The sequence below is a fragment of the Pseudophryne corroboree genome, chromosome 5, assembly GCF_028390025.1.
Source record: "Pseudophryne corroboree isolate aPseCor3 chromosome 5, aPseCor3.hap2, whole genome shotgun sequence".
In the NCBI taxonomy this organism is placed as follows: domain Eukaryota; kingdom Metazoa; phylum Chordata; class Amphibia; order Anura; family Myobatrachidae; genus Pseudophryne; species Pseudophryne corroboree.
This window is the reverse complement of record NC_086448.1, coordinates 112,267,994-112,284,170: the sequence shown is the minus strand read 5'-3', so window position 1 is coordinate 112,284,170 and position 16,177 is coordinate 112,267,994. Positions and strand designations below refer to the sequence as shown.

Sequence of the window (16,177 nt, the reverse complement as noted above, 5' to 3'; positions counted from 1 at the left end):
GTACTGGCGCCACGGATTTACCTGAAGGGGAAGTTTTAGCTGCTGGTTCAGGCGCTGAGTGCCATACACCCAGTCAACATGCAGCACCTGTGGCCAAGCAGGATCCACCTTGAGCAGTGTTCTCAAGTGATCTGAGTACACTTGTGACACGTCTTACGCCCCCTGTGGGACCTCCAGTGCCATTGTAGCCACATATTGTCCATGTAGTTAATCCGCCCTGGGCGGATACTCTGTCTACCCAATTACAACAATTAAATCAATCCTTGGTTAGACAAAAGTCTACCCAATGCCCCTCTGGGGCCAAGGGGTCATCTAAACGGGCCATTTTTTCCTCACAATCCACTAATCCACTTCGGATAATTCTTCCGATGAGGATGGGGAATATACTGATCCGTCAGACACTGATACAGTTGCTTCTGATGAGAAATCTACAAACCAAGGTTGATGTTCCTGACCTAGTGGAGGCTATTAAGCTAATTCTTCAAATAGATGATGACATTGAGCCTACTACTACGTCTAAGAAACCTGATAAGTTCAAACGTCAGAAGGTTGCTAAGGTAGTCTTACCACATTTTGACCACTTAATTGACATACGTCAGGAATCCTGTTCGTTGCCAGAAAATAAATTTCCCCTATCTCAAAAGATGCTAGCTCGTTATCCTATCCTTGCGGAGTTGAGTAACAAGTGGGAAACTCCACCGCCGGTGTACTCTCATGTCGCCCGTCTTGTGGTGTCATCTACTCTGCCTGTCACCTCACTGAAGGAACCGACGCGGATAAGCTTGTGGAGGGATGCCTGAAGTCTATTTACTCTTACTGGTGCTGTACATAGACCCACTATGGCAGCCTCCTGGGCTGCAAAAGTAATTGAAGCATGGGTTCAGGCAATTGAGGATGAGCTGCCTCAGGATTTTTCTGACACTGCCAGACAATATCTGTCTTCTATTACCACAGCCTCCCACTATATTCAGGAGGCGGCCACTGATGCAGGTGTAATGGTGGCCAAGGCATCTACTATGTCTATCCTGGCTCATCGAATTTTATGGTTGAGGTCCTGGAAGGGGAACCTGGACTCCAAAAAGACCTTGGAGGTGCTCCCTTGTAAGGGAGACATCCTATTTGGGGAGGATCTGAACAAGATTGTAACTGACTTGGCTACTGCCAAGACTGCATGTCTCCCAAATACTAATTTTTCTGCTCCGAAAGCTAAGAGTACCACCTTTCGTTCCTTTTCGACCTCCAGGGAAAGCAAAGGGTCAGGCGTATCTGCGACAGGCTTGTGCTTCCAAAACCACTAAGCCTAAATCTAAACAATCCTGGGCCACCTGTCAGCCTGTTTCCAAACAAGACAAGCCTGCCGCATGACGGAACGGGCGTCCCTCTGGGGGACCCAAGGGTGGGAGGCAGACTTCTGCAGTTCGCCCAGGCCTGGTTACAGACCACTTCGGACGCCTGGGTGTGGGAAGTTGTTTCTCATGGGTACGCAATCTCTTTCAAGAGACATCCCGCTCGCCAGTTTTGCAAAACTGATATCCCTGTGGATCTGTTAAAAGCGCAAGCTCTATTACTTGGTTGTACAATCCCTCCTGGATACAGGAGTGGTAGTGCCGGTACCACTGTCTCAGAGAGGCAGGGGGATACTACTTGACCCTGTTTCTAGTTCCGAAGCCAAAAAGGTCCTTCCAGTCTATACTCAACCACAAATCATTGAACAAGTTTGTGAGAGTATCCAAATTCCGTATGGAAATTCTACGCTCTATAGTGCTGGCCATGGAACCCGAAGACTGTATGGTATCCCTGGACATACAGGATGCTTACATGCACATACCTATTGCCATGTTGCATCAGCAATATCTGTGGTTTGCTATTGGCAACCTACATTATCAATTCCAGGCACTGCCTTTTGGATTGGCCACGGCTCCTTGGATTTTCACCAAGGTCATGGCCATGATGACGGCTCTTTCCCGCCGTCAGGGAATCGGGATCCTGCTGTATCTGGACGACTTACTGATCCTACAAGCCCACGGGTGGCTCATCAACTGGAAAAAGTCCTCGTTGGTCCCTGCTCAGAGTATGGTGCACCTGGGGGCACTACTGGACACACACAACCAACGATAGTTTTTGTCACAGGAGAAGTCCTGAAACTTCAGGACAGGATCAGATATTTCCTCTCTTGCCCAAGAGTGTCGATACACTCTGCAATCATGGTGTCGGCTTTCGACATGGTAGAGTACGCTCAATTTCATTCCCGCCCTCTGCAGAGGTTAATCCTTTCCAAGTGGGACGGCCTGCCTCATCGGATCAGGTCTCAAATGATCTTGACTCCGGAGGTTCGTCTGTCACTGAGCTGGTGGCTACAGGACCAAAAGTTGAGCAGGGGCGTCCCTTCTGGAACTCCAACTGGGTCCTCCTGACAACAGATGCCAGTCTGTAGGGTTGGGACGCTGTGTTGGAACAACACTCTCTCCAGGGTCGGTGGAACAGGGAGGAGTCTCTCCTCCCGAAAAACATTCTGGAATTGCGTGCAGTGTTCAAAGCGTTGACACTGGCCCCGCCCCTAGTACAGAACAGGCCTATTCAAGTACAATCCGACAATGCCACCATGGTGGCGTATATAAATAATCAAGGCAGCACTCGAAGCCGCATGACAATGCTGGAATTATCAAAAATCCTCCATCGGGCAGAACGCCATCTGCCAGCAATATCGGCAGTGTTCATCCCCGGAGTCCTCAACTGGGAAGTGCATTTCCTCAGTTGTCAGGACATTCACGCCAGAGAGTGGAGTCTTGATCCGGAAGTCTTTCAACTCCTAGTGGACAAGTGGGGCCTACCAGATGTAGACCTGATGGCGTCTCGACACAATCACAAGGTTCTGGTCTTCGGATCAAGGACAAGGGATCCTCAAGCAGTGTTAGTGGATGCACTGACAATTCCATGGAACTTTCGGCTGCCATACGTGCTCCCTCCAGTGTCACTTCTGCCCAGGGTACTACAGAAGTTCAAGCAAGAAAGAGGAATACTACTTCTAGTTGCTGCAGCGTTACCCAGATGGCATTGGTTCTCAGACCTGCAGGGTCAGTCAATAGAGCGTCCTCTTCTACTTCCTCAACGCCCAGATCTCCTCGTTCAGTGTCTATCCGGAGCTGGCTTTGACGGCGTGGCTCTTGAAGCTTCACTCCTGACGGCCAAGGGATTCTCTGAGGCGGTTATTCAAACTATGTTGAAGGTTTGCAAACCGGCTTCGGAACGGATTTATTACAGGGTCTGGATCTCTTACTTCACATGATGTGCTGCTAAGAATTATGATGCCTATTCGTTCAGAACTTCCAGGCTTTAGGCCTTCGTCTGGCCTTCCTCAAGGTTCATATATCGGCCGTGTCGGTGTGGTTTCAGGGAAAAATTGGGTCTATTCCTGACGTTCATACTTTCACTCAGGGCATTTTACAGATTCAGCCTCCCTATGTCCCTCCTGTGGCTCCGTGGGATCTGTCTGTTGTCTTAAATGCCCTACAAGAGTCTCCATTTGAACCTCTTGAGTCTGTGGATCTTAAATGTCTTACACTTAAGGTCATGTTTTTATTGGCTGTTGCCTCTGCTAGGAGGGTGTCGGACTTAGGCGTCTTGTCCTGTTGTCCACCCTTTCTGTTTTTTCACCGTGACCGGGCATTTCTTCGAACTCGCCCTAGTTATCTACCTAAGGTGGTATCGTCTTTTCATCTTAACCAAGAGATTGTGGTTCCGGCCTTTGGTGGTCATTCCGAGTTGATCGCAGCCAGCAACTTTTTGCTGCTGCTGCGATCAACTAGTACACGCCTATGGGGGAGTGTATTTTAGCTTAGCAGGGCTGCGATCACTTGTGCAGCCCTGCTAAACTAAAAAAATGTCAAGCAGATGTAGACTAGGCCTATACCTACTTACCCTGTGCGACGATCCCTGCGATGCTGGGGCCGGCTTTGACGTCAGACATCCGCCCTCCGTACTCCTGGACCCGCCTGCGTTTTCCTTACCACTCCCCGAAAACGGCAGCCAACGGTCTGGATCCGCCCTGGAACGCCTTCTTCCTGTCAATCTTCTTTGCGGTCGGCTCTGCGACCGCTTCCTTTGTTAGCCGCGACGTAACCCGGTGACCCCTGTCGCCGGGCAACTGCGGGCGCTGCGCATTCCGGACCCATTCGCACTGCAGCGAATAAGCAAACCTTGGCCAGATGGATTAGAATGGTGTTTGCACAAGCATATATGCACAGGCTGGTCTTCCAGCTCCTGCTGCGATCAAAGCCCATTTTACTCAGTCTGTTGGACCTTCTTGGGTGGTCCCTCGTGGCGCGTCCGCTGAACAATTGTGCAAGGTGCTACGTGGTCCTCAGTGAACACGTTCATCAGGTTCTATACCTTTGATACTTCCGCCTCCCAGGGTGCTTCCTTTGGATGCCGGGTTCTTGTGCCCGCTACGGTGCATCCCCTCCCATGAGGAACTGCTTTAGGACTTTCCCGATGTATTCCCTGTGGAATCCCAGTGTACCCGCTGCAGAAAAGGAGATTTATGGTAGACTTACCATAGTTAAATCTCTTTCTGTGAGGTACACTGGATTCACAGTGCCTGGAGGTGGGGTTATAGAGGAGGCGGTGCAATGCATCCTGGGAACAGTCAGAGTTTTAGCCTGTTGGTGCCTCGGATCAAGATCCAGCTCTACACCCCGATGTATTCCCTGTGGAGTCCAGTCCATGGTAAGTCTACCATATAAATCTCCTTTTTCGCCAATTTTTAGGGTGAATGGGGATTGGCCCTATTCAGTAGCAGGGACGTTTTTTCGCCTAGGTGAAAAATTCAGCATGAGCGAAAAACATGGATCAGCGATTCCATATGTTTTTGCACCTGCGCCGGCAAAACTGTGGACCGTTGTCCCCGTTTTTGAGGCATTTTTCGCCAGTGCCATTTCACTAAATAAAAAAGTGAAAATACATTGGCGAAAACGCTTTCAAAACGTGTGAAAGCGGGCAGCAATTGAATATTCGGGGGTGAATTTGATAGTTCCGAATTTGTCGGAGCTAATTGAATACCCCTTAAATTGTAGGATAAAACAGAGTTTCCTTGCTTGAATCTATTTATATGTGTTTTTTTCAGTTGTGCTTCTACCCATTCCAGTATATTTGTTCAGCCACTTCAGTATTTATTGATTTATTTAGAGTAATCGTGATTTATTTAGAGTAATCGAGTTTATGTGGCCACTTCCTGCTCTTGGAGGAAGGGAAGAGTTGACTTCCTGTCTGAGTTGAATTGTGATTTTGGAGCCATAGAATGCAGGATTTTGCACACTTGAATGTAAAAAATTTACATCATGGGGTTTTATTCCTTAGGGAGGATAAGGTCTATAAGTAACCACTTTGCTGCTTACCTAATGGTGTTCAGCCAGGGGACCCCTCTCTTCAGTCCATGTATGCAACCTGTGGGTAAAGAATAAAATACAAATTTCGCGTCAATAAAGTTGCTCCTTACATAGTCTTGCTATGGATGGGCTAAAAGTGGTTTATCACTTAAGTTTGAGGTTTAGACCATAGGAATCCACCATTGTGATAAGAAATATGCCACAAGGTGGGCACATTAAGAATGGAGGGGGCCCGTGTGAAGTCTCTGTCCATATCCCCTCCTCTTCTGCAGGCAGTGCAGTAGACTAAGCAATAGGGTCACTCGAAGACGTTAGCTGTGCACCCGAATCTAGTGTGCAGGTCTCCGTGGAAATAGCATGGCGGACATTTTCCAGCTGGTTTTACTGCTGCACCATTATAGATACGCTACTGTTCCACTAGTGTTTGAGATGCTTAAAATGGATCTTGATTATTTAGCATAACTAACAAAAATGACGTTTGCAGAGTTGCAGGCATGAATCTGGAAGCAGTTGATAGAGATAGGAGGGGTCTAGGGAAGCAATTCAAGAGGACACTGAAAGAATTTGGTGAGCAACCTACTTGGGGAAAATATCTTTAGTGTCTAGAGAGTGAAGGGTAGATAGGCATTAAAGTGATTAGTGGTCTCCAGTAGTCAGCAGATGGCAGCAGACAATGTGCAGGAAAAATTTTACTGAGAATTCGGTTCATGGTATCAAGAGTTCTAGTAGGATGAGAATTAAAAAAAAATACTTTTGTTTTAGCATAAGTCCCAGATAACAAATGAAACTATACTAAAACCATAATGGATTAACAGTATCAAGACCATCCATGTATTTTTTATTTGTATATGCCCCTTATAGAGGCTGTAAACTATGAACCAGCCTGGGCTGGTTCCACTGTGACCTTTGGACCCAATGCCATAATTTCTCTGTTCCTAGTGGGAACCAGCCTTGGGAGTCTACACTAGAGCTGGTTTACACTATATCAGGGTGACCCAATGCTTGTTGTCACCTTGCTTTAATAAGAGCTCTGTAGGACAGGTATTTGGGAAGGAGTATGGGTGTATGATTCCACACCGACAGTTCTTTATACATTTTTATGTAAATGAATGGGAAAAGCTATGGGTGCATCTGCAAGGCTATATGAATGTATCAATGAACTGTGTCAGCCTATAGTATACGGGATGTGAACTGTATATCACATGCATAGCTTATTTATGCAGTGTCACATACAGTTTTGGCACTTGTGATTTCTGACATAACGCAAAGGACTGATCACCTGCCTTAGTGACACAGTAGCCGCAGAGATAACACCGCAGCTAATTGCCACGGAAGGACCGATTCAGTTAGTGGCGATTACAAAATTACTTGCTGGAAGGAGCTAACAGAGTTTGAAAAGGGGATCAGCGTAGACTGCACAATGTCATGTTTTAGGGCAATGCTGGACTGATATACAGAACATTCAGTAACTCGGATCAACTGGCTAGCTCAGAGTCCAGATCTTAAACCTTTGAGAACCCCTGGCATAAATTGGAGCGATGGGTGCGTTCTAGACAGACTCAACCTTCTTCAAAGTCGCAGTTGGTCACTGTACTTAAGTCGGAAATGCAAAACAATACCGCCTGTGTTGACAAGGAACTTGTGGATCTACAAAGTACTGACACCAATAAAATCTTGTTGATTTATTTGCGGTGAGTGTCCAGTCCCTTTTGTCTACATAGTGTTATTTGTTCCCTACCTAGGAATCCCTCAACTTTCAACAGTTCGTCCCTCCATTTCCCCCTTTCTATCCTTCCACTCCTCAGTCCCCATGTAGGCTTCACTACCCCAACATTTTACAGAGAAAGCAAGTGTGTTGACAGCAGATATTTTGAGGACTGGGCTGTATTGTTGTAGTGTTGGGGGGGATAGTCATATGTGGCAACTGGAAAAGGAATAGGTACAATTCATCCTCTGGAAAGCCTCTAGTCACCAGACAGAGCCCTAATTCCAGGATTCAGACAACCATGTTTAAGCCACTAACAACAGATAGATTTTGTGATATACTGTATGTTACTGATATTATTTGTTGGGGTTTTTTAATTTTTTTTTTCTCTAACGTCCTAGTAGATGCTGGGGACTCCGTAAGGACCATGGGAAATAGACGGGCTCCGCTGGAGACATGGGCACCTTAAGAAAGAATTTAGATTCTGGTGTGCTCTGGCTCCTCCCTCTATGTCCCTCCTCCAGACCGCCGTTTGAATCTGTGCCCGGACGAGCTGGGTGCTGTTCAGTGAGCTCTACTGAGCTTGCTGTAAGAAAGTATTTTGTTAGTTTTTTTATTTTCAGGGAGCTCTGCTGGCAACAGACTCCCTGCATCGTGGGACAGAGGGGAGAGAAGCAGCCCTACTCTCTGAAGATAGGTCCTGCTTCTTAGGCTACTGGGCACCATTAGCTCCATAGGGATCGTACACAGGATCTCACCCTCGTCGTCTGATCCCAGAGCCGCGCCGCCGTCCCCCTCGCAGTCGGAGGACAGAAGCCGGGTGAGTATGAGAAGCAAAGAAGACTTCGAAATCGGCGGCAGAAGACTCCGTTCTTCACATGAGGTAACGCACAGCACTGCAACTGTGCGCCATTGCTCCATACACTCCTCACATACTCCAGTCACTGTAAGGGCGCAGGGGGGGGGCGCCCTGGGCAGCATATGGACCTCTGTTGGCAAAAGTAAACATATATACAGTTGGGCACTGTATATATGTATGAGCCCCCGCCAAAAAGATATGTATTTTAGCGGGACAGAAGCCCGCAGTCTAGGGGGCGGGGCTTCTCCCTCAGCACTCACCAGCGCCATTTTTTCTCCACAGCTCCACTGAGAAGAAGCTCCCCAGGCTCTCCCCTGCAGATCACGGTAGAAAAAGGGTAAAAAGAGAGGGGGGGCACATAATTAGGCGCTAAAAACACAAATACAGCAGCTACTGGGTTAACATTAAGTTACTGTGTTATTCCTGGGTTATATAGCGCTGGGGTGTGTGCTGGCATACTCTCTCTCTGTCTCACCAAAGGGCCTTGTGGGGGAACTGTCTTCAAAAAGGGCATTCCCTGTGTGTGTGGTGTGTCGGTACACTTGTGTCGACATGTATGATGAGGAAGGCTATGTGGAAGCAGAGCGGGAGCAAATGAATGTGGTGTCTCTGCCGACGGCACCGACACCTGATTGGATGGATATGTGGAAGGTTTTAAATGATAATGTTAATTCCTTGCATAAAAGGTTAGACAAAGCTGAAACCTCAGGATAGTCAGGGTCCCAACCCATGCCTGATCCTATGTCGCAGAGACCGACAGGGTCTCAGAAGCGCCCACTATCCCAAATTATTGACACGGATACATGGATTCTGACTCCAGTGTCGATTACGATGATGCAAAGTTACAGCCAAAATTGGCTAAATCCATCCGTTATATGATTATAGCTATTAAGGATGTGTTGCACATCACAGAGGAAACCCCAGTCCCTGACAAGAGGGTTCATATGTATGGGGAAAAGAAGCCGCAGGTAACTTTTCCCCCCTCACACGAGCTCAATGAGTTATGTGAAAAGGCTTGGGAATCTCCAGATAAAAAACTGCAGATTTCCAAGAAGATTCTTATGGCGTATTCTTTCCCGCCAACGGACAGGTTACGCTGGGAATCCTCCCCTATGGTGGACAAAGCTTTGACACGCTTATCCAAGAAGGTAGCCCTTCCGTCACAGGATACGGCTACCCTCAAAGATGCTGCGGATCGCAAACAGGAGGTTACCCTGAAGTCCATTTATACACATTCAGGTACCTTACTGAGGCCGGCAATCGCGTCGCCTTGGGTGTGTAGTGCTGTAGCAGCATGGACGGATACCTTATCTGAGGAACTTGATACCTTAGACAAGGATACTATATTAATGACCCTGGGGCATATTAAAGACGCTGTCCTTTATATGAGAGATGCTCAGAGAGACATTAGCCTACTAGGTTCTAGAATAAATGCTATGTCGATTTCTGCCAGAAGGTTCCTGTGGACTCGGCAATGGACAGGTGATGCTGATTTAAAAAGGCACATGGAGGTTTTACCTTACAAGGGTGAGGAATTGTTTGGGGAGGGTCTCTCGGACCTGGTCTCCCCAGCTACGGCTGGGAAGTCAAATTTTTTGCCATATGTTTCCTCACAACCTAAGAAAGCACCGTATTACCAAATGCAGTCCTTTCGATCACAGAAAAACAAGAAAGTCCGAGGTGTGTCCTTTCTTGCCAGAGGCAGGGGCAGAGGAAAGAAGCTGCACAACACAGCTAGTTCCCAGGAACAGAAGTCCTCCCCGGCTTCCACTAAATCCACCGCATGATGCTGGGGCTCCACAGGCGGATCTAGGCCCGGTGGGGGCGCGTCTCCGATATATCAGACACAAGTGGGATCACTCACAGTTGGATCCCTGGGCAATAGATGTTGTGTCTCAGGGATACAAGCTGGAATTCGAAGAGATGCCCCCTCACCGATACCTCAAGTCGGCCCTGCCAGCTTCCCCCTTAGAGAGGGAAATAGTGTTAACTGCAATTCACAAATTGTATCTTCAACAGGTGGTGGTCAAGGTTCCCCTCCTTCAACAAGGAAAGGGTTATTATTCGACCATGTTTGTGGTACCGAAACCGGACGGTTCGGTCAGACCCATATTGAATTTAAAATCCCTGAACGGGTACCTAAAAAGGTTCCGGTTCAAGATGGAATCGCTGAGAGCGGTCATTGCAAGCCTGGAATGGGGGGATTTTATGGTGTCTCTGGACATAAAGGATGCATATCTTCATGTCCCCATTTATCCACCTCATCAGGCGTACCTCAGATTTGTGGTACAGGATTGTCATTACCAATTTCAGATGTTGCCGTTTGGTCTCTCCACGGCTCCGAGAATATTTACCAAGGTAATGGCAGAAATGATGGTACTCCTGCGGAAGCAAGGGGTCACAATTATCCCATACTTGGACGATCTCCTCATAAAAGCGATGTCAAGAGAGCAGTTGCTGATCAGCGTAGCACGTTCTCTGGAAGTGTTATGGCAACACGGCTGGATTCTGAATATTCCAAAGTCACAGCTGGTTCCTACGACTCGTCTGCCCTTCCTGGGCATGATTCTGGACACAGGCCAGAAAAGGGTTTATCTCCCGATAGAGAAGGTTCAGGAACTCATGACACTGGTCAAGGACCTATTAAAACCAAAACAGGAGTCAGTGCATCACTGCACTCGAGTCCTGGGAAAGATGGTGGCATCGTACGAGGCCATTCCCTTTGGCAGGTTCCATGCGAGGACCTTTCAATGGGACTTACTGGACAAATGGTCCGGATCACATCTTCAGATGCATCGGTTAATCACCCTATCCCCCAGGGCCAGGGTGTCTCTCTTGTGGTGGCTGCAGAGTGCTCACCTTCTCGAGGGCCGCAGATTCGGCATTCAGGACTGGGTCCTGGTGACCACGGATGCAAGCCTCCGAGGGTGGGGAGCAGTCACACAGGGAAGAAATTTCCAAGGTCTGTGGTCAAGTCAGAGACTTGCCTTCACATCAACTTCCTGGAACTAAGGGCCATTTACAACGCCCTACGTCAAGCAGAGGCCCTGCTTCGCGGTCAACCTGTTCTGATTCAGTCAGACAACATCACCGCTGTGGCTCATGTAAACCGACAAGGCGGCACAAGGAGCAGGGTGGCGATGGCGGAAGCCACCAGAATACTTCGCTGGGCGGAGAATCATGTAAGCGCACTGTCAGCAGTGTTCATCATGGGGGTAGACAACTGGGAAGCAGACTTCCTCAGCAGGCACGACCTCCACCCGGGGGAGTGGTGACTTCATCAAGAAGTCTTCGCACAGCTTGCAAGTCGGTGGGAACTGCCACAGATGGACATGATGGCATCCCGCCTCAACAAGAAAATACAGAGGTATTGCGCCAGGTCAAGAGACCCTCAGGCGATAGCTGTAGACGCCCTGGTGACACCGTGGGTGTTCCAATCGGTCTATGTATTTCCTCCTCTTCCTCTCATACCCAAGGTGTTGAGAATCGTAAGAAAAAGAGTGAGAACAATACTCATTGTTCCGGATTGGCCAAGAAGGACTTGGTATCCAGATCTGCAAGAAATGCTCACAGAGGACCCATGGCCTCTTCCTCTAAAACAGGACTTGTTGCAACAAGGGCCCTGTCTGTTCCAAGACTTACCGCGGCTGCGTTTGACGGCATGGCGGTTGAACGCCGGATCCTAGCAGAAAAAGGCATTCCAGATGAGGTCATTCCTACGCTGATAAAGGCTAGGAAGGACGTGACGGCTCAACATTATCACCGTATATGGCGAAAATATGTTGCTTGGTGTGAGGCCAGGAATGCCCCTACGGAGGAATTCCAGCTGGGCCGTTTCCTTCACTTCCTACAGTCAGGAGTGACTTTGGGCCTAAAATTGGGTTCCATTAAGGTCCAGATTTCGGCCCTATCCATTTTCTTTCAAAAAGAGCTGGCTTCTCTACCTGAAGTTCAGACGTTTGTGAAGGGAGTGCTGCGTATTCAGCCCCCTTTTGTGCCCCCGGTGGCACCTTGGGATCTTAACGTGGTGTTGAGTTTCCTGAAATCCCACTGGTTTGAACCTCTCAAAACTGTGGAATTGAAATATCTCACGTGGAAGGTGGTCATGCTACTAGCATTGTCTTCGGCTAGGCGTGTGTCAGAATTAGCGGCTTTGTCACATAAAAGCCCCTATCTGGTTTTCCATGAGGATAGAGCAGAATTGCGGACCCGTCCACAATTTCTGCCAAAAGTGGTTTCATCCTTTAATATAAACCAACCTATTGTGGTGCCTGTGGCTACTACGGACTTGGAGGATTCCGAGTTACTTGATGTGGTCAGGGCTTTGAAGGTTTATGTAGCCAGAACGGCTAGGGTCAGGAAAACAGAATCTTTGTTTATCCTGTATGCTTCCAACAAACTTGGTGCTCCTGCTTCAAAGCAAACTATTGCTCGCTGGATCTGTAATACGATTCAGCAGGCTCATTCTGCGGTTGGATTGCCGCGGCCAAAATCCGTTAAGGCCCATACCACTAGTAATGTGGGCTCTTCTTGGGCGGCTGCCCGAGGGGTCTCGGCATTACAGCTGTGCCGAGCGGCTACTTGGTCAGGTTCAATCACTTTTGCAAAGTTCTATAAGTTTGATACCCTGGCTGAGGAGGACCTTGTGTTTGCTCATTCGGTGCTGCAGAGTCATCCGCACTCTCCCGCCCGTTTGGGAGCTTTGGTATAATCCCCCATTGACCTTACGAAGTCCCCAGCATCCACTAGGACGTTAGAGAAAATAAGATTTTACTTACCGGTAAATCTATTTCTCGTAGTCCGTAGTGGATGCTGGGCGCCCGTCCCAAGTGCGGACTTCTTCTGCAATACTTGTATATAGTTATTGCTGCAATAAGGGCTATGTTATTGTTGCATCAGGGTTGAACTGATGCTCTGTTGTAGTTCATACTGTTGACTGGGTAAGTTTATCACAAGTTATACGGTGTGATTGGTGTGGCTGGTATGAGTCTTGCCCTGGATTTCCAAAATCCTTTCCTTGTACTGTCAGCTCTTCCGGGCACAGTTTCTCTAACTGAGGTCTGGAGGAGGGACATAGAGGGAGGAGCCAGAGCACACCAGAATCTAAATTCTTTCTTAAAGTGCCCATGTCTCCTGCGGAGCCCGTCTATTCCCCATGGTCCTTACGGAGTCCCCAGCATCCACTACGGACTACGAGAAATAGATTTACCGGTAAATAAAATCTTATTTTTTAACCCAACTGTGTTCTTTTATGTTAATCTCTAAATCTGTCTGGCCCTCATTTGGATCTGCCATGCCTCAAGCTTGTTCAATATTTATATATATATATATATATATATATATATAGCCATTGTATGTTTTTATGGCTTATGTTGCAATGTTTGATATTGCAGTGTTTCAACTTCAGTAGACTATAAATCTGAGCTTATACCACAAATGGTTCATGGTAGACTGGCGCTTAGGAAACAATAAAAGTTCATATGGACTAAAAATATAAATAAAGCGGTAACTAGTACGGCTGTTTCATAAATGCAGACATTCTAGAACGTGTCTGCAGAGTTATCTCACACGTGTAGGAGAGTAGTACACACAAAAGGAAGAAACCAGTACATTACCTCTAAGGACGCCAGAAGAAAGGGAAAGGTTGCATATATACGTAGTGCCTCAGATAGTATCCAGGGTGGTGATGAAGATTAGAGGGTAAGGCAGAGTTTCCTAAATTCTACCATTACAATCCAGGTTTTAAGGATATCAATGCTTGAGCAAAGTTGACTTAATTGTTACCTCTTTTAATTTGATTTAACCATCTGGACTCTAGCATGGATATTCCTAAAACCTAGACTTTAATGGCAGAGTTTGGAAAACTCTGAGATATGGTCTTAATCTCCAGAGGTGGTGGAGCAGGCAGAAAGGGGGGCAGGCCAGATTCGGAAGAAAGCGGTGCGAACGGAGGATGGGGAGTGGCATTAAGGATGGCTTAAATTTTGGTAGTGAAATAGTTGGCGAAGTCAGGGCAAGAAGGGGAGGAGCGGAGGGGTATAGGAGGGAATTTAATAGTGGCAAGGGTAGGAAGACTGGGAGGAGATAAGAGATCTTAAAGTATGATCGTTTAGCATGAGAAAAGGCAAGGTTGTTGGAGGAAAGCATAAATTTGAAGTGGAGGTAGTCCGCGTACAGGTAAGCTGTACAGGTGCAGTAGTAGAGGTTGCCAGTCAGCCTAGAAAGCCAGGGATGGGGAGGAAAATGACAAAGTCTAAGGGTAACTGTATGGAACCAAAGTCAAGAGCAGAGGTGAGTGTAGAATTGTACAGTGAATGTAAACTTGCAAGATGGGAGTTGTTGCTGTAGGGAACAGACAAACAAGAGACGATGGTAGTCGAAAAAGGGAAGGTGAGGTTAGTGAAGTCAGTGAGTTCACAGCACTGCCTGAAAAGTAAATCCAGCAATTGAGGAGAGAAGACCCATTGGATCAGGTCAAAGGAGGAGGTAAGAGATAGCAGCTGTGAAGCAGCAGCATCCATGGGGTTGCTGAGATGGATGTTGCAATTGCACAGTTTGAGAGTGGAAGAGTGAGAGTAGAGGAAGTGTAGTAGCCAGGTAGCGAAGTTGTTGAGAACGTGGGAGGAGGAACAAGGGTGACTGTACATGACTGCAACCTGGAGATGAATAGGACGCAAAAGGTGCATAGAATGAACTTCAAAGGAGGAAAAAGAGTGGGAGTGTTCGGCAGGAAGTAGACTGATGGTGCAGGGGCCCCCATGATTCCAGTTGAAAAGGAGAGACAAGACAAAAAACCCTTGTTTGGGAGCACTCTTTTGTATTAAATTAAATAATGTAGGTAAAGTAAATGATAAATGAGATAAAACTTAACCTTTAATTGTTTCTCAAATAAAAGGAAGAAAAAAGGGCGAATAATAAGACAATTAAAGGACTCGTGTCTGGTGTTACAGCAAAAAGAAACTTGTTTGACCTTTTTAGCAAATGAGGTACAAGTTGCTAGGAGAAGGTGAAGATATTAGAAGTAATAAATTGGATGGATGTTAGTGTGTTCTAATAGGATGAATGTATCCAGGACAGTCACTAAGCATGCCTCAAAACAAAGGTATCCAAATGGAGAGTGATATGGTAGCAATGTTGAGTGAGCTGAATTTGATCTTGTATGAGAGATAGAGAGAAAAGGGGGCCCACTGCACCTGGTATTCTCAGGGGGTTTCCCATCCTGATACTGACCAGGCCATACCTGCTTAGCTTCCGAGATCGGACAGGATCGGGCGCATTCAGGGTAGTATGGCCGTGGGCCTGAGGTAAGAAAGAAATGAAAGAAGATAGGAAGATGATTCTATTGTCTGTACTGAGTACAAATCAACCATAGGTGGTCCGGGAGTGTTTTTCCAGAAACAGACATAGAGGTATAGTCAGTTTTGGAGAATTAAAATGGGGCCCACAGCACCTGGTATTCTCAGGAGGTTTTCCTTCCTAATACTGGCCAGGCCACACCTGCTTAGCTTCCGAGATTGGACAGGATCGGGCGTATTCAGGGTAGTATGGCCGTGGGCCAGTGTGAGGAAAATATTGAGTGGAAAGGGAGAATGCACTGCTTTGTGTACTTCACACTCAACCACGACCACTGATGGTCTCGAAATAGTATTTCCAGACAGTATCAAGATGATTTGTAGTGTCTGGGATTAAAGAGGATGTATGTGGTTGGGGAAATTTATGAGAGTGATGTATGGTGTATGTGTGTGTATGTCATGTTGATTGATGAAAAACTTTTGGAAAGAGATGTGTTTAAGAGGTAGAATGAAGCTGAAAAATCACTCTGATTAAATAACAAATCACACAAATGACAAAATGTAGGTTAGTCCCTTGAGGGGAAAAAGCAAAAAACAAAAAGCAGCAGAAGATAAATGGTCGTATATTGGGAGGGAACTCAAGGCTGGCTCCCAAATGACAATCTTAACTTTAATTCCTGAGTAGGAAGGGTTGAATACCAAAATCTCATAACAAATGTCAAATAGTCAGTGATGGGGTATAAAAATGCTACCATAAAACACATGCATGTTGGAATCACATAAATTCACTTGTGTGTTTAATTCACAGTTAGGTATCTGTATATAATAATAGAACCTTGGAGGCATGGGCGGGTGTGAGGACTGAGTACTACAGATTATCACTGAAATTAGAAAACTGTTGTGAAACAGAAGATATAATGATTTGTTTACATTGCGA

At 46.9% G+C, this 16,177-nt stretch overlaps 1 protein-coding gene and 2 pseudogenes across 1 annotated transcript in view; 1 reads left to right on the top strand and 2 right to left on the bottom strand.

The window, feature by feature from the left end:
• The window catches only part of DNAJC1 (DnaJ heat shock protein family (Hsp40) member C1), a 274,628-nt gene that overhangs the window by 189,134 nt on the left and 69,317 nt on the right, over positions 1–16,177 (top strand). The window lies entirely within an intron of this gene.
• On the bottom strand, positions 15,130–15,247 carry LOC134931235 (5S ribosomal RNA; annotated as a pseudogene).
• LOC134929854 (5S ribosomal RNA) lies at positions 15,387–15,504 on the bottom strand (annotated as a pseudogene).